General features: G+C 38.8%; 1 long non-coding RNA gene and 1 pseudogene across 1 annotated transcript; both read right to left on the bottom strand.

The window, feature by feature from the left end:
* Window positions 1-1,590: 1,590 nt before the first annotated feature.
* LOC104747775 (uncharacterized) lies at window positions 1,591-2,597 on the bottom strand. The gene is made up of 3 exons (XR_015581552.1): window positions 2,236-2,597; window positions 2,034-2,073; window positions 1,591-1,945 (listed from the first exon to the last, which is right to left on the bottom strand). It is a non-coding gene; the product is annotated as an uncharacterized LOC104747775 (long non-coding RNA).
* An 11,520-nt stretch (window positions 2,598-14,117) lies between these two features.
* On the bottom strand, window positions 14,118-18,818 carry LOC147927449 (uncharacterized; annotated as a pseudogene).
* Between the last annotated feature and the right edge of the window lie 3,919 nt (window positions 18,819-22,737).

Here is a 22,737-nt window from a genome sequence, read left to right as displayed (position 1 = left end):
AATCAACAAGTTTCAAGCTTGATATAATTTGGTGCAATTTAACAAACAATCTAACAACCTAATCAATCCGATTTTAAGTCTTAGGATTTTAAGGAATTTAAACTTTGTTAGATTGTGTACTTGGATGTTTTTAGGGTTCAATAGCTTTAGGTTCAAATTCGAGTCATAGGATTTTAAGGGTGTTTAGATCTTTGTTTACCTTCACCGATTTGGATTCTGACTGGTTATGAACCGGGAGCTAAAGACCTCGGTAATTCCTCTCTTCCTCGATCACGAACAGCTTCCTGCGAGCAGCTTCTCTCGAACAGCTCCTCACGAACTCAGCCCCGAAACCGCGAACAAACGAACCTCGATCAGGTTTTGATAAGAACTTGATCACGAGCTAAGGATGCTCGTGGATCAGTAAGAGAACTTCGAGACAAAGGAGATAAGTCTCGAAGAAGAAGAAGAAGGCGGTTTAGGGTTTTAGGGAAGAAGAGAGAATCGGCGGCTGCCTTAGGGTTTTAGGGTTTAGAGGCTATCGTGCTGATAACGTGTTGTGAAACTAGAGAGTTTAGGGAAATCTCTTGTTTTTATTAATGAATGAATTGAGGTTACAACATATATATATAGAGTCCCATAAGAGACTAAGTACAAACCAACATAACTAATGACATGGCCGAATGGGCCTTAGTACAATGGACCGTAAACTACTAGACTAATATATGGGCCGGTCAGATAGAGTCCACTAAATGTTTTACAACAGATAGTTAATTATATCCCTATATTAGTAAAAGAGAAGTACAACTTACATTTCACCCGAAAATGCCCCCACATCCAACACAAGCAAACAACTACGCCGCACTGCATATGACAATATAATTAATTGGGTTGGAGCATTTTTCTTGCGTAACCCGAAATTCACAACTCGGGTATTTAGAAAACAATTGGGGGGTTTCTAATGGGTTTAAGATATAAAAGGGCTGTGCAAATTTAGAAAATAATTTGTGGGTTTTAAATGGGTTCTCGATATATAAGGGTTGTGCAGATTTTAATGGGCTAAAAACATTATTGTATTTCGGTTGTGCACAAAAATGTTTACGAAAGCCGGAAATTACCTCCCTATCACGTCAACTTAGCCGAAGATTACGCTACTCAATCTCATCAGTTAATTTGAAAGATATCAATCTCCTAACCTGCTTTTGATACATTAGTACTAGATTACCTTATTGGATTTTTTAAAAAAATCGATCCTTAACTGAATTATTCTGAAAATATTTACATACCTTAACTGAATTATTCTGAGAATATACCCAAACTTATACAACCAAATTATACCTAAATCGTGATACGTGAAAGCCTCCTATAAATACAATGCTAGTAATCAAAAGTTCAATCATCAAACCCTTTTAACCTTCTCCCTTCTATCTTCTCCAACCCTTCTCCAATGGCTTCTGCTGTCACTCCTACCACAGGTTTTAAATTCAGTTGGTTTTACTTAAATTACCTATTCGTATGTTTTATTTCTATATTCAAGTTTAAAATAAATGAGCAAAGAATAAGTTTTTTGTTATTATCTTAGTATTATCAAATAAATGAGCAAAGAATGTATTCCTTGAAATCTTCTGCTATGTGATCAATAACTTGACAGCCAATAAACGTCATAACTTGTACTCACAATTAAATCGAAGCTGATACATAAAACATGCCATTATATTACAATTAGTTCCAAATTTTCATACTCTTAACTATTTCAATCCTAATCGAAGAGAAAATATGCCATGTTCGTATATATCTTTGATGAACACATTGGCTTTACATTTCAGTAGCTTATAAGAATTCACAACTCTGTAAGTTTCAAGGTTCAATATTACGAACTCACTTTTCTGTTTTTTGCCACAAAAACATGTACTCTGTGGCAATAAACCGATCTACATGTAAGTATATGTCATTTGATATCCTGAACCTTTAAGCAAAATAAGTAAAGCAATCAGTTTTGCCTCTGCCAAATAAAACAACCTAACATGTTAAAACAATACAAATTTATATCTTACTGAGAGAGATAATGTCTTCATATATATGCTTCCATATGTACTGCATAAAAATGTATATGATATCAACTAATCATATACCGTATTGCTAATCACATATACAACTTTCCCCAAATCCAAACATACTATCGAGAGTTTAGTTGAATACAGAGTTGATTACTCAGTTTGTTACAATTGAAGCAATTCTGAATGATAGACAACTTACCAACCCAATTGAATTGATTACTCAGTTTATTGTACTGATGGGTCAAAACTGAATCCGTCGATTCTTGGATTTATCTACCCCAACACACACTTCGATTTGATTTGACTCAATGAAGCTTCTCTCCTTTCCCAATTTTATAGCTAACCGAGAAAATATTTTCTCGATTATAGAGGTTGTGAATTTGATTAAAACGTATGAGTTAAGCAGCAAAACTCGCAAACTAAAATTTTGTTGGGCGATCAAGCGAATGGAAGATGGTCTTTCAAACCAATCTGAAGTTGTATCGCTCAGGAAGAGGAAATGAAGAAAAAAACGACTATCGCGAAAGAAATAATTTGTTTTAATTTCAAAAAAAGGCCAACAAAACCCAATTTGTCAATGTGCTGAAATTTATATCCAAGCCCAATAAACTATACATCAACCATTATTTACTTACAAGTTAAATACATTTAAATTACATTAATTTTAAATCATAAACTACAAAATTTATACTTAAACTACGGTAAGCAAATTGGTTAAATACATTGTCCATGTATATGATGTGTAGAAGAATAAATACATATTAGTATATCTCTAACAGCTATCATATTAATCAATCTATACATTGTTATTCCTCTGTTCGTGGACAACCGCATCTTAAATTTAGTTCTATTAGAATCCCGTCTCATTATAAACTTTCCTCTTTTTGTTACTTTTTATTGTATACTAGATTCAGACCCGCACGTACGTCCGGGAATATTTTCATAAATTTCTTTTTTTCTGAAAAAAATAATTATGTTGTTGTTAGTTGAAAATTTGTTTTGTGGAATTGTTGCAAGTGTTTTTCTTACAAATAGTATGCATATTTTTAATATCATTTTGTGGAAATATAATGATTGTAGTTTGTATTGATTGTTGCATATGGTATATATAATATACCTAATGATTCATATTTTTGATTCTTGGGTTTAGTTTTCTTTACCCATACCCATTATCATGAAAGTAGATGGATCAGTTCTTATTTATTTAAGGCTCACATTTACACTACCTTTTTATATTTAATGAGAATATCATGTTTACTGTTATTATTAGGCATATTATAAAATTACATGTCGGTTTGGGTTTACAAATGAAATGGTTAAGATTTAGATTTTACAATTAAAATGAAATTATATATCAGTTTGGGTTTATAAAAGAGCATTTTGAATTTTTAATCTTATAATAATATATACAGATTTTATTTCGTTATTTTATAAAAAAATATATAAATTGGTTATTAAATATATTATGACATGTCAAATTATCATTCGATAAATTAAGGAGAGGTGAACAAAGAAGTTCACTTTAAGAGTGAACCTAAGAATTGTTCATGTTTAAATGTGATTTAACTACAAAATTATTTGCTTACCGTATATGAATGGAATGTGTACGTACGTACTTCTTAATTTCTTATTTGAAAAGTTTATTGCGGGTTCGTCTATTTAATTAGTAATTCCGTTAAGCTCTATGGTCAAATCGATTATAATTGTTCTAACAAAGTGTGTGATATGTAGATTCTCTAACATGGCGGAGTATGTTGGTTCGGCCTAAACCTGCTTATATGATAACTCCATTAATCGGTTAGTTATATCATACTTATGTTTATAGATATTTCTGACTTAAAAAATAGGATTGACTTGAACCAAATAGAAGTTTCCAAAATATTATTGAATGTGTGGCATTACAAAATTCCCAAAAATTGAAAACTCTTTACATTTGCATAAGCATTTGGAAATTATTGAAATTAAAAACTTCAAAACACAAAACAAAGACGCAAAAGTAATAAAATAAACAGAGGAAATCATGGATAGATGGCTACAACCATCTGATATCTAGATTCTTGTCATATTCAGTTTCTTCTTTTTATTTAAAAGAATCATTGTTTTGATCATTCATCCATTATTATTGTAAAGTGCTTGTAAAAAGTACAATCCCTGTAACAAAATTTAAAAAACCCATAAGTACATTAATTTGAACGGATGAAAGGTTTTTGTATAAGTTCATAGATTATTAAAATACCTAGTAGTCATGATCTATTCTGCTTTCTCCATTGTAATCTATAAGTTTTTGAAAACTTCTTTAAAGACTACATTCAGTGTCCTCATCTTTATCAACAATAAAGATCTTTAATCATTTGTAAGAGTATATTGCCTCCAACTGTATACAGTTATTACTTGTATCTTCGAAGTTGCCTTAGGCTCCATTTTTTTTTGGAAAAATAGGTTTAGGTTTGCGGTATTCGAGATGAGTAACACCTTGATCATGTATGCTGTATTTATAGTAGTAGGTCATGTTTTAAAGAATATCTCATAGTATTTAAGATTTGATCATATCATCTATCCAAATTTGGTAAGTTGCTAAGATTTGGTGAATTAGAATATTTCAAAATCGAGAAGATTATGTTGATTATCCGAGATTTTGGTGTTAATTGCCAAATTCACTTTTTTTTAATTAAACGCATTTTCATTTTTTAGAAGATATTCTAAGATTGAATTTCCACTAATCATAACAATATGATTTTAATTGTTTCCATAATGTTAACCGTAACAATATGATTTACGTGGATAGGTTTTAATTATTAATTGTTTTAATGACATACGCTAAATATGTGGGTTAATTTGTTTAGATTTAATGGCAGATTTTAATTGCTTCCAATTTGTATGTGTTAATAATCATTAAATATTTGTTTGCCTCGGAAAACTTAAATATGTTTGGCTCCGATTTTTGCTAAACTATATCTGTTTGGCTCAACATTCCTTGTTAATTGTACCTGTTTGGCTACATGATTTATATATATCCTTATTCTGTTTTTAGTGGCATTTTATGTAATAATATCTTAATCTATGTTTACTTATTAAAAATGCTTCCCTTTTAATAGTATAGATAATCTACAATACTAATATATAAATAATTGCTTAATTTTAAAAACAATTTAACAGCGGTAGAAGGTAGTTCGAAACATAAACAATATAATGTCGAGATAATATACCACCTTATATATGGTCACCCGATACAATAATATGCGAATTTTCTTCCGCGCTGTAACGCGGATCCGATCCTAGTTTTCAAGTATAATCTTAATCTTAGATATGTTGACAGAAAAAAAAATCTTAATCATAAATATAGATTTCGATTTTTTTGGAAATTGAGCATATACCTCGAATCTATATTTAAACATTTGATTTACAAATATATTATTAAGATCATATTTATGACAATGTTTCTGCCAGTACGGTGGTTTTGGATGCTCATGCTGCGAGTGGGAAAGATGCGGACACGGCAAATGGTGATAGTACTGGGGTCGCTTTCGTTGAAGAGGTTCATGGGGAGTTTGTGGGAGAGCCAGGAGATGTTTCTGGCATGGAAGAGGCCGCCAGTGGTCAGGTTCTTGATGAGGGTGATGGTGAAAAGTTTTTGGCTGATCAAATGGAGAATGAGGGTGAGGGTGAAAAGATTTTGGCTGACATAATGGAGGGTGATCAGCAGGTAGGTGTGACCCTTCCAACTACTATGGCGCTGGGAGACAAAGGGAGAAAGGGGAAGGGGACTCTGGTGCTTAGAGGTGTTTCCACTAAGAAGAGGAATGCTAACATGCTCCTCTCTCCACGCAGACGTCCCCCGCCAATTGGCCAGGAGACTGGTGCAACCGGTGTTACTATCAGGGCCCAGGAAGGGGTGAAAGTCAGTCACGGTGGAGTCAAGCCACCAAAACCGAATATTAGTAAATGAATATTCTAAGTTGGAATTGTCAAGGTCTAGGTAACAAGGCCACTATTGGACATCTCAAAGATTTATGGAACAAGCATAGGCCAGATTTTTTATTTCTCATGGAAACAAAACAATCTTTTTTCATTTGGAACAATTTGTAGGCCATTTTGGTTATAAAAATTTAAAGACAGTGGAACCTATTGGTTGTAGTGGGGGGTTGGCCCTATTTTATAATAAAGATGATTTTAATGTTTCAATTTTATTGGCAACAAATAGAATCATTGACATAGAAGCAGTTCACAATGGCAAAGTTTTTTATATTACTTTTGTCTATGGAGACCCAGTTCCTAAAAATCGTGATATGGTTTGGGAAAGATTGCTAAGGATAAGCACTATAAGATCCTCTCCTTGGATGGTTGTGGGTGATTTTAATGAGTTAACAGGAAATCATGAAAAACGAGGGGGTAAGCTTAGGCATGCGGCTCTTTCCGTTCTTTTAACGGAATGATTCAGGATTGCGGTTTTTTGGAATTTCCCTATCTTGGAGACTACCTGTCATGGAGGGGCTGGCGGGATAAAAAGCCGATTCGGTGCCGGTTGGATAGGGCTCTCGGAACTGAGGAGTGGCATGACCAGTATCTGGATACGGTGACGGAATACTTGCCTATGATCGCCTCGGATCATAAACCGTTGGTGGTGAGTATTGGGGCTAAGCGACCACGTGGTCGTCGATGCTTTATGTTTGACAAGCGTTGGATTGGTAAACCAGGGTTAATGGATGCTATTGCTATGGGCTGGGGGGGCTGATGGTATTCAGGATTCCCATGATTTAGTCACCAAATTAGGGAACTGTCGTCGCGCAATATCGCAGTGGCGGAAAGAGCAGGTTCCTTATGGGCGGGAAACGATAGAGGATCTTAAAAGGAAACTGGAGGTGGCGCAGGCTGATGATTCGGTTGGACAGGAGGTCCTGTCGGACCTAACATCCAGATTACGTGAGGCCTACAGGGACGAGGAGATTTATTGGTACCTTAAGAGTCGGAACCGTTGGATGAGGGTGGGCGACAAAAATACAAAGTATTTTCATGCACAAACAAAGCAGCGGCGGGCTAGGAATCGAATAGTTGGCCTGTATGACAGGAATAATGTTTGGTCTACGAAGGATGATGATATTTGCAAGACGGCAGTCTCATATTTTGAGGATCTTTTTACTTCGATTTCCCCGGATTCCTTTGAGGAAGCTTTAAGTGAGATTGAGGGGGTTATTACGGAGGAGATAAATGACCGTTTAACGGCTCCAGCAACAGAAGCAGAGGTCCGCAAGGTCCTGTTTATGATGCACCCAGATAAAGCTCCGGGTCCGGATGGTATGACTGCTTTGTTTTTCCAGAAGGCTTGGGGGGTGGTCAAAGCAGACCTGGTCTCCACGGTTAATCAATTTTTTGAGGAGGGGGTTTTTGATAGGAGCTTAAATCGGACGAACTTGTGTCTTATTCCAATGGTGGCCAAGCCGACCCGGATGACAGAGTTACGTCCGATTAGCCTATGTAATGTGGGGTACAAGATCATTTCCAAGATCCTGTGCCAACGGTTGAAATTGGTGTTACCAAAGCTTATCTCGGAGACTCAGTCTGCTTTTGTGCCCGGTAGACTAATATTGGATAATATTTTAATTGCCCAGGAGATGTTCCATGGCCTCAGGACAAATCCATCCTGCAAAGGGAAGTTTATGGCAATTAAAACGGATATGAGCAAGGCTTATGATAGGGTTCAGTGGGGTTTTGTGGAAGCTCTGCTAAGAAAAATGGGTTTCTCGGTAAATGGGTTTCCTGGATTTTATTTTGTGTTTCCTCGGTTGAATACAAGGTACTGCTGAACGGTCAACCAAATGGTTTGATTGTCCCGAAACGTGGTTTGCGTCAGGGTGATCCATTATCTCCCTATCTTTTCATTCTCTGTACAGAAGTTCTTATTGCTAATATTCGGAAGGCGGAGAGGGAGAAACGAATCACGGGGATCAAGGTGGCTAATAAATGTCTGGCTATCACGCATTTGTTGTTTGCGGACGATAGTCTGTTTTTTTGCCGGGTAGACAAGGATCAGTGTGGGGTCATTCTGGACATCTTAAAACAATATGAGGCGGTCTCCGGGCAACAGATTAACTTCGATAAATCTTCCATTCAATTTGGTCACAAGGTCGAGGAAGGAGTCAAACGTGAGGTGCAAGAGGTGCTCGGTATTTTGAATCTGGGTGGGATGGGATCGTACTTAGGGATACTGGAGAGTCTGGGAGGATCCAAAACGAAAGTTTTCTCTTACGTTCGGGATCGTTTGCAAAACCGTACAAACGGGTGGACAGCGAAACAACTGTCCAGAGGAGGGAAAGAAGTTATGATAAAGTCTGTCGCCACTGCGGTACCTACTTTTGTCATGTCCTGTTTGCGGCTGCCGAAAACGGTTACATCAAAACTAACTAGTGCGGTGGCCAACTTCTGGTGGTGCTCGGGGCAGTCCGGGGGAATGCATTGGTTAGCCTAGGAGAAGCTCTGCGAAAGCAAGCAGTTGGGGGGTCTGGGGTTTAGGAATGTGGATGATTTTAATACTGCCTTACTGGCAAAGCAGTTGTGGCGTCTGATTGAGGCCCCGGAGTCCCTTTTTGCACGGGTTTTTAAGGGCAGGTATTACAGGAACTCAAATCCTATGGATCCTATTTGTTCTTACTCTCCATCCTATGTGTGGCGGAGTATTGTTTCAGCTAGATCTTTGGTCAACAAAGGGCTCATTATACGGGTTGGCTCTGGTGATTCCATTTCTATATGGACTGATCCATGGATTCCAGCTCAATCCCCAAGACCAGCTGTGAGCAAGGGACCTTTACAGGACCCTTCTCTGAAAATTTCACATCTTATTGACCGTCAATCTAATTTTTGGCGTCTTGATATGCTCTTTGAGCATTTTCCCCCGGAGGAGGCTGTTTTGATCAGGGCTATACCTTTGGGTAGTTCTCAAACGGATGACTCGTTGGGTTGGCACTTTACAAAATTAGGAAATCAGGGTATAATACGGAACGGTCGGCTAAACAAGGGTCGCTAGTGTCTAGAATCGGGCCGGATATTACTCCCCTTCTAGCTGGAGTATGGCGGGTGGCATGCCCACCAAAAATACAACACTTCTTGTGGCAAGTTTTATCCGGATGTATATCGGTTTCAGCGAATTTACGGTGGCAAGGCATTGCTTGTGACTCGGGGTGTGCCCGTTGTGGGGCGGATGAGGAAACGGTAAATCATGCTATTTTTCGATGCCCACCAGCTCGACAGGCTTGGGCTTTAGCTCAGGTACCGGTTGGGGAGGTTTCTTTCCCCACGACCTCTATATATGCAAATGTGGATCACTTTTTGGGCACTGACAACCCGGGTGCTCAGGTTGCGGCTTTCCCCTGGATTATGTGGTATATCTGGAAGGCACGGAATGCTCGGGTCTTTGAGAATGTCGTAGAAAAGCCAGAGGAGGTTGTTCGGATAGCGGTAGGGGAATCAACCACTTGGTTACAGGCTCAAATAGAGGAGGAGGTAGAGGATCAACTCGGGAATTCACGTGTCTCTACTGCTAGGGAGATAGGACGCGCAAGATCGCTGCCCACTGCCTCTTCGGGTTACAGGTGTTTAGTTGATGGGTCTTGGAAATTGGGAGACGTTTACGCGGGTGCAGGTTGGGTGTGTTCAGCCGCTATGGATGGGTCGATGATTAAAGGAGCCACCAATTTCTGTCAGAGTCTTTCCCCATTGCATGCAGAAGTAGAAGCCTTTGTTTGGGCTATGCGCTGTATGATTGGACATGATTTTCGAGAAGTAGCTTTTTATACAGATTGCTCAGACTTGGTGAAGATGGTGTCTTCCCCTCAAGACTGGCCGGCGTTCAAGACTTATCTCGATGACATCGTTTTGGATAGGGAGGAGTTCACGTCTTTCTCCCTTTCTTTGATCCCAAGAAGTGTTAATGTTAGTGCGGATTCTTTGGCACGCCAAGCGCGTACTTCACCGCAACATGTTTTATTTGTAGACTCTTTTCCTTCGCATTGGCTCATATGAGCTGATCTTTTGTTGTCAAAAAAAAAAAAAAAAATATTCACTCCAATCCTCACTAATCATCGAAACTTTTCTATTTTCATTGATATTTTTAACTTATGTCAAAATAATGACTGTTGCATGGTTGCATATGTCAGCAAATATTCCTCCACGCTGTAGCCCGGATGAGATCATAGTATATACATATTAGGACATTACCATTTGAGCTATTGACACTATTATAATCTATTACAAAATACTCCGGTTACAAATAGTTCCACTGTGCTTGTCGCTCGTTGGTAGCATTCAAGCATGGGTTAGTGCTTGAGACTACGACCTTGAGTGATCGAGCACACTTACCAAACCAAATTAAAAAGAAAAAAAGAAAAAATTAGTTCTACTAAAAAATATTACAGTGCAGTGGCCAAAGGTAAGTCCTAAATGCATAAGGCACCATCACACCCGGGATCGAATCCCGCTCCCTACGAATGTAGGGATTAGGCTAATAGGTCGGCTTGTTGTGGCCTAATGGTTGACAAAAAAAAAATATTACTTTCTTTACAATATGTTATAATTATATATTACTATCTCAAATTTAAATATAAATTAGAAATCTTTGTATATTTTTTCAATTAACTTTACAAATATAATATATAAATATTTATACATCTTATATACCTCTATTTTTTTAATCAAATTTCTATGGTCTCAAATTTACATAAGTGATTATGTCTAATGAATCGTAGTTTTGAATATCCCCTGTTATAAAAACAGTTCATAACTAAATTTTGAAAAAATATTTACGAAAATCATTATGATAAAAAATAATAGTTTGTTACAGAAAATACGAAGTTAGAATGATTTCAATTTTATTTATAAGTATAAAAGTTGATATGCAGAACTAATATATAAGTAATTTCATATATTTCCAAAAACCTATCCGACACAAAATAATATATTATCGATTTATATAGAGTACATTATAACCCGTGGTACACCATAGAAAAATTATACAATTTTGTTTACTTTGTCTAGTGTTTAAAATTGTATAAATTGTATTTTGATTGCTAGTTCTATGATTTATCATTGTATACCACGGAAAAATGAATTTTTTCATAATATTAATTTAATTAGCACAATAAGATATGTCTATTACTCTAATACTCATATCGTTAACAAAATAATGATATTTTGAATTTATTTAATATTGATCAGAATCTGTCTCGCCGTATAACCCCGCCCTGTAATATGTTGTTAAATAAATAATTGATTTTAAGTTTTGATAATCTTACCTACTACTGATTTTGAAGTTTTGATAAATAATATTAAAGTTAATGATATTATTTGTAATTGTTTTGAAATGAGAATTTATTTCAAAAATACTAATATATATATTAGTTTATGTTTTCTAATTATGTTTCCTCTACAGGAGAGATACTACGTAGAAAAGAATAATAATAATTTTTTATTTTATTTTTTGTATTATTCTATTTTTATTAATAAATAAAATTCTATGAAATAACATTTTGATAGGTGAGATTTTCTCCTTTCTTTTTTTTTTTTTTTTTGTCAAACAATTGCCTTCATTCATTCAATATGAAACACTAGTATCAGTACAGAGAAGGAGCAACTTGCTAAAGTTTGAGACATTACAATAACACGGCAATCCCCAATGCCAAAAAGAAGTAAACAAGAGTTCATCGATTTTGGATCCAAAAGAGCTATGAGACCAAAAGCTTGGGAGCCTAAAGGCACATGAGAGATCATGGAAATCGAGAGTCCATCCTCGAGAGCTTCAAAGGACGGATTAGTTGTCATGGTCATTAGACACTGTGACGTTGAGAGATGATTCAAAGTGTTGGTGTTCACCGGGACAAAGAGTATCCGCAGTAACAGCACAGCGAGGAATCGGGTGACTATGTTGTTGTAGTCAGATAGGGGTTGCTTTAACATCCAAAGCATAGGGTTTGGATCATTCTGAGGAAAATCAGGAGATGCAGCTTGAATCCATGTGAAGGAGGAGGTTGGGATATGATATGCTCAAATTTACCCTAGAGCTACTCTCTCAAATTAAGAGATCACTGTAATACTTAGGGGTCGAATTCCACAATGACTCAAGACTACACAATAAATTATAGAGTTTTATAATTATGCTAAACAGATTACTTTGAATTAAAATAAAAGCAATGCAAAATATTAAATAAAAGTTGTTGTAAATTCAGAGGATCAAAAAGCTAGGACTAGGGAATTTCTCAGGAAATTATGAATTATAAATCAATCAATAAATTAGGATTCAAACAATTAAGAACAGATCTAGAACTCTAAACACTTTTGTAAATTAAATCAGTTCTCACTGCAAATAATATCTAAATTTAAAACCAGAAAATCCAAATCTCTTTGTAAAATTCTAGGTTAAAAATCAGCAATAAAATCAGGTTTAGATTGTTCACAAAATTATTAAATCAAATCTCTTTGCAAGAAATAATTTTGCTCATCAAAAGGTTTTATCAGGAAAATCAATTATATTCTCATATCAATTTATTTTCCTAAAGTATTAATTCTAGATGGCCAATCAAGGATTAATATGAAGACCAACCTAAGATGAAGATCTAGATAGATAATGAATCCTAAATAAACAGATCTAATAATTCATAAAATCCCTGAGAAATTCCCTAAACCTAACAAGCAAACTACTCAGACATAATCAATGAAGAACAAAACATAATTCTGAATAATAACAATTGAGATTATAAAGAATAAGAAGGAGTTCAAGAATTCTTCTCTACAAAGCAGATCTGATCTCTCTCTCTCCAAAGCTCTCAAAATCTCAGAGTTGCAGGAAAAATAAAACTTGATAGAATAAAAACTTAAGGGTTTGGAAAACCTAAAAACTATATATATATGTCCTAAAACACGTCAGGGACTCATGTTGCAAATATGGAAAACTTCGGGCAACTTTGTAAAACTTCCAAATTTGGCTCTCTCGTCGGTTTGGACTGGGTGTCGATCGATGCTAAGGCAGTGTCGATCGACACCATCTCCTCTGATCGATTCCAAGTTGATTTCTTGCGGATTATTGCTCCAAACAGATCCAGATTGCTCCACTTTGCTCCTTTCATGCTAAAAACCTGTAAAGACTCAAAAACATCCTAGAAAACAAATCAAAAGACACTAAAAGACTCTTTATATCATGGTTAAAAACTACAAAAACCATGATATATTAACTCCCCCAGACTTAGCCTTTGCTTGCCCTCAAGCAAAACAGAAACTTAGACCTGTGAAAGAGGTTTGAAAACAGGGAACTCACTCAATTGCAGATTATTTTTATTCACACTCTTCATTTACCTGACTCAAAAACTTACTACTTATACTTAACCATGATTAGCATCAACATTCCTTACTCAAATCCCACAATGATACCTGGTGAGGAATCTGCTTCCCAAGAACACACTCGCAAGGTTTTGAAGATGAACGGACGGATTGATGATGATCGAAGGGTCGAAGATGCAATGGATCAACGAAATGGAAGGTGAAAGGGTGGTTTATGCAGCGGATTACAAGAGATAGAATGGTGAAATGATGCAGCGGATAGAAAAGGGGATTAAAGTGAACTTCCAAGAGAGATGAAAATCTCTTAGACTTCAGGCTCGAATTCAACTTAGATATGACACACTAAGAAGAAGACAAGTTGAGAAGATATAACACACTTCTCAGATCAAACAAGTAAAAGAAAGGTTTTTGATTAAAATGTTTGATGAGAAACAAATGAGAGATACAAGGTCTTTAAATAGGAGAAGGGGAGGACGAGATAGAGAAGAGAAAACCCTAGACAGCCTTGCAAGTTCAAGTTCAAGCTCATGCAAGATGTCTAGAAAATTACAAAAGCAATAAATACAAAGTTTGAATGAGAAAGAGATAGAAAATGGGCCAAGGCCTTTGTGGGGAACCTTGGACCACGACTTGGGCTGGTAAAGGGGGCTTGAAAATGTTACTTAGGCCTCATTAAAAACCTTGTCAAGAAAACCCAATGGGACAAAACTTGACCAAGGGAAAAAGAGCACCCAAAGCAACATTTTACCCTTTACCGAGCACCTTGAGCTGTGAACAATGTCCAAGTGGTTTGAGTCACGTCTTCTAGCTTCTTGTCCAGCTCCTTGAGTAGACCTTGGATTGATTGGTTGAACCTCTTGGACCGTTACCTTGTTATAGGACCCGCCGGAACGATTAGTGCTTCCTCCGCTGCTTCCGCTAGTACAAGCTGCTCCTCCGGTGCTTCCTCTGGTTCAAGCTGCTCCTCCGGTGCTTCCTCTGGTTCAAGCTGCTCCTCCGGTGCTTCCTCTGGTTCAAGCTGCTCCTCAAGTTCGTGTGGTTGAGTGGAGCTGTCCATGGTCTCATCATCCTCTCCCACTTGAAAAGGATTTGACCTCAAATCCGAATTATCTGCACAATAAGGAAGAAGATCAGAAACGTTGAAACTGCCACTAACTTTGTACTTACCTTGGAGGTCGAGTTGGTAGGCATTGTTGTTGATTCTTTTGAGCACTGTGAATGGTCCATCAATCCTCGGCATTAGCTTGGATGCTCGCTCCTCCGGGAAACGCTCCTTCCGAAGATGAACCCACACTTGATCACCCTCATTGAAGATGACTTCTCTACGCCCTTTGTTCGCATACTTCTCATACAGCTTCGTCCGGGCCTCCAAATTCTCCTTAGCCTTTTTGTGAACCTGTTTAACTAAATCGGCCTTTTTCTTCCCATCAAGACTTGTTCTCACACTCAAAGGTAAAAGCATTAGATCCAAAGGAGAAGTGGGGTTGAACCCATAAACAATTTCAAATGGAGAAAACTTAGTCGCAGAATGCATAGAATGATTATAAGCAAATTCTACATGCGGCAAGCAATCCTCCCAAGTCTTAAGGTTCTTCTTGATAAGCACACGCAACAAGGTAGACAAAGTTTGATTCACAACCTCAGTTTGCCCATCTGTTTGCGGATGACATGTAGTAGAGAAAAGCAATCTAGTTCCTAACTTAGACCACAAAGTTTTCCAAAAATAACTAAGGAACTTAGTATCACGGTCAGAAACTATAGTCTTAGGTATGCCATGCAATCGAACAACTTCCCTAAAGAACAAGCTAGCAACATGAGATGCATCATCAGTTTTATGACAAGGAATAAAATGCGCCATTTTAGAAAAGCGATCAACCACCACAAAAATAGAATCCTTACCTTCCCTAGTCCTAGGCAATCCAACCACAAAATCCATAGATATATCAGTCCAAGGATGCAAAGGAATAGGTAAAGGGGTATACAAACCGTGGGATTGAACCTTAGCCTTAGCTTGCTTACAAGTCGCACACCGTTCGCAAAGTCGTTCAACATCTCGTTTCATGTGCGGCCAGTGGAAATGTTCTTGCATCACCTTATAGGTTTTAGCAACTCCAAAGTGACCCATTAGACCACCACCATGAGCTTCCCTTAGAAACAATTCTCACAAAGACGAGTGAGGCACACAAAGTCTATTTTCATAGAACAAATAACCCTCATGGCGATAATATTTTCCAAAAGCAAACTTCTCACAAGATTGAAATATTTTGCTAAAATCAGAATCATCAGCATACAAGTCCTTTATTTGCTCAAAACCCAACAATCTTGCATCTAAAGAAGTAAGCAAAACATACCTGCGAGATAATGCGTCGGCAATGACATTATCCTTACCTTTTTTGTACTTGATCACATATGGGAAAGTTTCTATGAATTCGACCCACCGCGCATGACGTTTGTTGAGCTTTTGTTGACCCTTGAGGTGCTTAAGAGACTCGTGGTCAGTATGAATGACAAACTCCTTCGGCCAGAGATAGTGTTGCCACGTTTGTAGGGCTCGGACCAAAGCGTAAAGCTCTTTGTCATAGGTCGGATAATTGAGTGTCGCTCCTCCTAGCTTCTCACTGAAGAACGCTATGGGCTTATGATCCTGCATCAAAACAGCTCCAATGCCTATCCCTGAGGCATCACACTCAATTTCAAAAGTTTTCATAAAATTTGGAAGAATTAAAACAGGGGAATTAGTGAGCTTCTCTTTCAAAGCCTGGAATGCATTTTCTTGTGCAGCTTCCCATTTGAAACCAACGTCCTTTTTAATCACTTCCGTGAGTGGGGCGGCAATAGTGCTGAAGTCCTTGACAAACCGTCGGTAGAACCCTGCTAGGCCATGAAAACTCCTCACCTCGCTCACATTGGTAGGACTTGGCCAATCTATGATTGCCTTGACTTTCTCCTCATCAACCTTGATTCCATCTGCACTCACAACAAAGCCTAGGAAAACAAGATTATATGTGCAAAAGGTGCACTTCTTATAGTTCGCATAAAGTTTTTCCTTGCGAAGCAAATCCAAAACAAGTCTAAGATGCATGACATGATCTTCTAAGTTCTTGCTATAAACCAAAATGTCATCAAAATAGACCACAACAAATACACCAATATGCTTCCTCAGGACATGATTCATCAATCTCATGAAAGTGCTAGGCGCATTAGTTAAACCAAACGGCATGACTAACCATTCATATAACCCTTGTTTGGTCTTAAAAGCTGTTTCCCACTCATCACCTTCTTTCATACGGATTTGATGATATCCACTTTTAAGATCAATCTTAGAAAAGATACTTAACCGTGATGTTGTTGATGGCTCAGCAGTCCACGCACATTCGCCAACTCCCATCTTTCTTAGGTACTAGCAACACTAGAACGACACATGGACTCATGCTTTCTCGAATATGTCCTTTGTCCATCAGCTCGTTCACTTGTCTTTCAAGCTCCTTGGTTTCGGTTGGGTTGGTGCGGTAAGCTGGTCGGTTTGGTAAAGCGGCTCCCGGCACAAAGTCGATTTGATGCTCGATCCCTCGGATTGGTGGCAGACCAATGGGATTATCCTCCGGAAACACATCATTATATTCTTGCAAAACCAACTCAACTTTACTCGGTAGCACCGGTTCGGGGTTAGTAGAACAAGCAAGAGTTTCTTTATAAACAAATAGCAAACTATTATGACTTACCTTGCTCTTACCCTTGTTATCGGTTGGTTCAGTTTGTTTGGCGGTTCGTTGTTTCATGCTAAGCTGATCTAGATAGACCTCATGCGGCGTCATGGGAATGAGAGTCGTCTTGCGGCCATTGTGTTCAAAGGTGTGTCAGTTGGTGAAGCCATCATGGTGAACTTGTCGGTCTGATTGCCATGGACGTCCAAGAAGAATGTGGCTAGCGTCCATCGGAAGTATGTCACACATGATTTCGTCCTGAAACTTACCTATAGAAAGCGGCACCTTGACTTGCTCCTTAACGGACATCTCACCTTTTTCGTTGAGCCATTGAAGCGCATATGGTTTTGGATGTTTGAGCACTTCTAAGCCAAGCTTTTCCACCATAGTCCTGCTTGCAACGTTAGTACAGCTTCCACCATCAATAATCAAGCTACATACCTTGTCTTTGACAATATATCGCGTGTGGAACAAGTTTTCCCTTTGCGCTTGCTCCTCTGATTTGGTTAGAACACTCAACGATCTCCTAGCAACAAGCAGCTCTCCTTTAGCTGGGGCTTCCAAACCCTCTTCCACAGAGTCGTTTTCCGAACACTCTTCTTCAGACTCTACCTCGCCATTATCTTTAAGAACCATGATCCTTTAGTTGACACATTCGCTTGCGTAATGCCCAAGTCCTTGACACTTAAAGCAACGAATATCCTTTGTCCTCGTGATCACTTCCTTACCCTTACCTTTCGGGTCTGACTCAAATGGCTTTGGCTTGACGAATGGCTTGTAGTCCTTCCGGTAGCCGGGCTTGTCCTCCTTTTGATAACTTGACTTTCCTGAGCTGTAGCTGGTCTTAGCGGTGCTGTAGCTGGATCGAGAGTTCTTCCTCTTGATTTTTTGTTCGAACATGACTGCTTTGTGAAGCATCTCCTCAATTTCCACATAGTGTTGGGTTTCTAGACGGTCTTGGATTTCGCGGTTGACACCTCCCATGAATCGCGACATCATAGTTTCTCCATCTTCATGAACATCAGCTCTTAGCAATAGGGTTTCCATTTCCTTGAAGTACTCTTCGACAGTCTTGCTTCCTTGAACTAGGTTCCTCAATCGTTGATGAAGATCGCGGTGATAATAACTCGGCACAAATCTCCTTCGCATGACGGTTTTCAGCTGGTTCCATGTATCGATCGGCATGTCTCCGGTACGTCTGCGGCTGGTAACAAGCTGATCCCACCAACTTAGAGCATAGTCGTAGAACTCGGTTACGGCAAGTTTAACTTTGTTGACCTCGGTGACCTCTTGACAAACAAACACTAACTCGATTTTCTGTTCCCACTCCAAGTAGGTATCCGGGTTGCTGGTTCCGTGAAAGGCTGGAATCTTGCACTTAAGACCTCCCAACGGATCTCTTGGTACTGGACGTTCACGTCGACGCCTCCGCTGACTGCTGTGTGAAGAACCGTGGCTATAATACCGCCTGGTTTCGTCGTCTTGCCTTGGTTCCTCCTGGTTCTGCCTTTGACGCTGATTTGCTTCCGGGTTTGGTTGATTCAAGTGTAGAGTGCCAAGTCTAGCATCAAGCATGGTTGTCATAGCTGCGGTGACTGACTTAAGGATCTTCCTTTCAAGACTAGATGTAGATGACTCTTCCTCTTCTGATGTCACCATGGTACCTGAAAAGAAAAACAAAGATCCACCAGTAAATAGTTCTAAAAACACGTAAATGAAAACAGATCTGGGAAAATTATGAAAATGAATCCAAAAATTCTCAAATCAATTTTTAAAAATACTAGACTCGTTCCTGGTTCTAAAACAGTTGAGTTTATAATTTTTGAACGAGTACAACATTTAATAAAATTCTTCCAAGATGAAACAACAGATCTGAAAATAAGAGAAAGTGACGATTGGAATTCAACACCTGTTTGCAGAGTGGTTGCTCTGATACCACATGATAGACTCCTGGTGAGGAATCTGCTTCCCAAGAACACACTCGCAAGGTTTTGAAGATGAATGGACGGATTGATGATGATCGAAGGGTCGAAGATGCAATGGATCAACGAAATGGAAGGTGAAAGGGTGGTTTATGCAGCGGATTGAAAGAGATGGAATGGTGAAATGATGCAGCGGATAGAAAAGGGGATTGAAGTGAACTTCCAAGAGAGATGAAAATCTCTTAGACTTCAGGCTCGAATTCAACTTAGATATGACGCACTAAGAAGAAGACAAGTTGAGAAGATATTACACACTTCTCAGATCAAACAAGTAAAAGTTTTTGATTAAAATGTTTGATGAGAAACAAATGAGAGATACAAGGTCTTTAAATAGGAGAAGGGGAGGACGAGATAGAGAAGAGAAAACCCTAGACAGCCTTGCAAGTTCAAGTTCAAGCTCATGCAAGATGTCTAGGAAATTACAAAAGCAATAAATGCAAAGTTTGAATGAGAAAGAGATAGAAAATGGGCCAAGGCCTTTGTGGGGAACCTTGGACCACGACTTGGGCTGGTAAAGGGGGCTTGAAAATGTTACTTAGGCCTCATTAAAAACCTTGTCAAGAAAACCCAATGGGACAAAACTTGACCAAGGGAAAAAGAGCACCCAAAGCAACATTTTACCCTTTACCGAGCACCTTGAGCTGTGAACAACGTCCAAGTGGTTTGAGTCACGTCTTCTAAATTCTTGTCCAGCTCCTTGAGTAGACCTTGGATTAATTGGTTGAACCTCTTGGACCGTGACCTTGTTATAGGACCCGCTGAAACGATTAGTGCTTCCTCCGCTGCTTCCGCTGGTACAAGCTGCTCCTCCGGTGCTTCCTCTGGTTCAAGCTGCTCCTCCGGTGCTTCCTCTGGTTCAAGCTGCTCCTCAAGTTTGTGTGGTTGAGTGGAGCTGTCCATGGTCTCATCACACAATCTTCTGGAATCTCTGAATTCTCCATTGTCATCTCATAACATAAGTTAATGCAAGTACATGTGAGTTCTTACCTTGGGTGTATCGAACAGTGGCAATTGGATTCTCTTCAGGCCAAAACATTCTTCTTACATCTCCTTTCCTCTCCCTTTTCTCACTTCCATTATTTTTTTTCTTCTTTTTTTTTTTAAATCAAAGGTGTAAGCGAATATCGGGGTCATCGGTAATTTACCTACCCCTCGCTTCCAAGCTTTGTGTGATCATTTGACTCAAGAGTAGAATAATGAGGTCACTGGTAATTTACCTACCCCTCTAAACTGATCAAAATCATCTCATCTTTTATTCCTTTTTTTTCTCTTTTTTTTTTTAAAGCACTGAAGGGAAGAGAGAGGGGAGACATACTTTGAAAAATTGCACTGTCTTGTATGGCCTGAAGAAGAAGTCTAGTCCACTGACTTCCAACCCCAAAGTAAGAGATTAAGTCCGGTTAAAATCCTGATAAAGGTTGAGACAACGTTAGATCAATCAGATATCCATTGAATAAGGGCTTTCAGGATTGTTGATAAGGCTCATAGTCTTTCTAAGCTTCAGTTCTGAGATCAAGCATAAACAAGTAATCATTAGATTGTTAGCCAAATAAGAGAAATCATTAGTCAAGATCATAATTCCCAAAGATAAAAAGAAAAATTTGAAAAATTTGACTCAAACTTTATGGTTTTGACTGACACAACTGAAACTCATAAACAGAAATCATAGTTAGTAGACAACCTCCCCCAGACTTAAACAACACTGTCCCTAGTGTTATCAAGTAAGAGGAAAGCAAAAATAGAAATAAAATAAACAAAAATCAAAATCAAAAGATAAAGAAAACCTACCAGTGGGTTGCCTCCCACTAAGCGCTTGTTTTCAGTCATTAGCTTGACTGTGGTGAAGTTCAGCATCCGGAGGAGCAGAACATGGCATTGAAGTTCTCTTCATCCAAGGTGGTGTATAAGCTGTAGGTGCATGAGGTCTGCCAAGGATGTGAGGAAGAGGACCAGGGTGGGATTTAGGGATTGGTTTGCCTCTCTTATGTCCTGCAAAATCATCAACATAAGAAACAAGCGCTCTACGATAATCTCGTGGCTTGGTTAACTGTAAAACAGTTTTTCTCTCTTTGAAATTCTTGTTGATAATAGGAGGAAGTTTAGGAGAAGGAGAGGTGTACCTTTGCCTTACCTGAGGGCTCTGGAGTGTGGATTGATGACTCTTCTGTTTGGGAACAGGTTTCTGACTTGGAGCATCAGTTTTGGACAAGCTTTGTCGCGGTCGTGGAGGGGTGTCGATCGATACCCTCCTGGTGGCATCGATCGACACTGAGCCTGATGCTTGTGTTGTAGAAACTTTTTCAACAGAAAAAGTCTGTCCATCAATAGTAGGAGCCCTCCTCAGCTTATCCATCTCAAAATTCATTCTCAAACCATCCACATTCAGTGCTATGTGTCCTTTCTGCACATCAATGATGGCACCAGCTGTAGCCAAGAAAGATCTTCCTAAGATGAGAGGATCTTTAGGCTCTTGATCATACTTCAGCACCACAAAGTCAGTGGGAATCATGAAGTTGCCAACCTTAACTGGAATATCCTCTAAAACACCTTCAGGAGTTCTTCTGGATCGATCAGCTAGGATTAGAGAAATCTGAGTTGGCTTGAATTCTGTCATCCCAAGTCTCACAGCAACAGAATGTGGCATCAAGTTGATGCTAGAGCCAAGGTCACAAAGTGAGTGAGAAAACCTTCCTGCTGAGATAGAGCAATCAAGTACAAAGCTTCCAGGATCTGGTAACTTCTTAGCAGTCCTACATTGAATGATTTCACTCACTTCCTTAGAGACAACCACCTTTTGCTTTCTCTCCTTCTTCCTCTGAACAGGCTGGTTCAACAGAATTGCACTGACATCTTTTGTAAGAAGTGCTCCTTCTTCAGGGCTCAAACCATTGGATACCATTCTCTTCACATAGCGTTTAAGAGGTGGTGAAAGCTTCACTGCATCAATTAAAGGCATCTCAATCATCACCTTATCCATCATAGCCTTGCATCTAGCTTCCTCCATCTCTTGCTTAGACTTTCTTGGCTTGGGAAAAGGAATCTTAGGCTTGTAGACCCTTTCAACTGTTGGAACCTGAGATTTTGCAGCTTTTGGTTCCGTCTGAGATGAGTGTCGATCGATACCCAGGTGGTGTCGATCGACACCATCATCTGAAACCGAGAATTTTGTCAATTTTTCACCCAGTTCGGCAGAAGCAATTTCACCACCATCTTCCTCTCGCACTGATATGGCATTGCAAGCATGTCTGGGGTTTGACTCAGTTCTTGCTGGAAGAACACTCTCTTGTCGTTTAACAGACCCAGCAGTCTGTGCAACTTGAATCTCCAGCTTCTTAACATGAACATTCAATGCATCAATCTTCCCATTCAGCTCAGTGTAGACATTGTCAATCTTCCCATTGAATGTCACTGTCAAATGCTCCTGTCCTTGCAAAAGCTCCTCAAGCATGGCTTCCATTCTACTCTCTGAAGAATTCTTAGGAGGTGGAGACTCATAAGATGAGTTCCCATATGTCCTTGTATAGCCATTGTTCTGTTGTTGCTGCTGATACTCTGGCTTGGAAGTGTAGCCTGAAAAGTTCCCACTGTAAGGCCTATTGCCTTGCTGATTTCCAAACCGCTGTCCCTGATTCCCATACACATAGTTCACATCTTCCTCTTGGTGTCCTTGATCAGGTTCTGGCTCATATGTCTCAA

Source organism: Camelina sativa, chromosome 15, assembly GCF_030686135.1.
Source record: "Camelina sativa cultivar CO46 ecotype springtype chromosome 15, ASM3068613v1".
Taxonomy (NCBI): Eukaryota; Viridiplantae; Streptophyta; class Magnoliopsida; order Brassicales; family Brassicaceae; genus Camelina; species Camelina sativa.
Note: the sequence above shows the minus strand (reverse complement) of the source record. Positions and strands in the feature narration are given on the sequence as shown.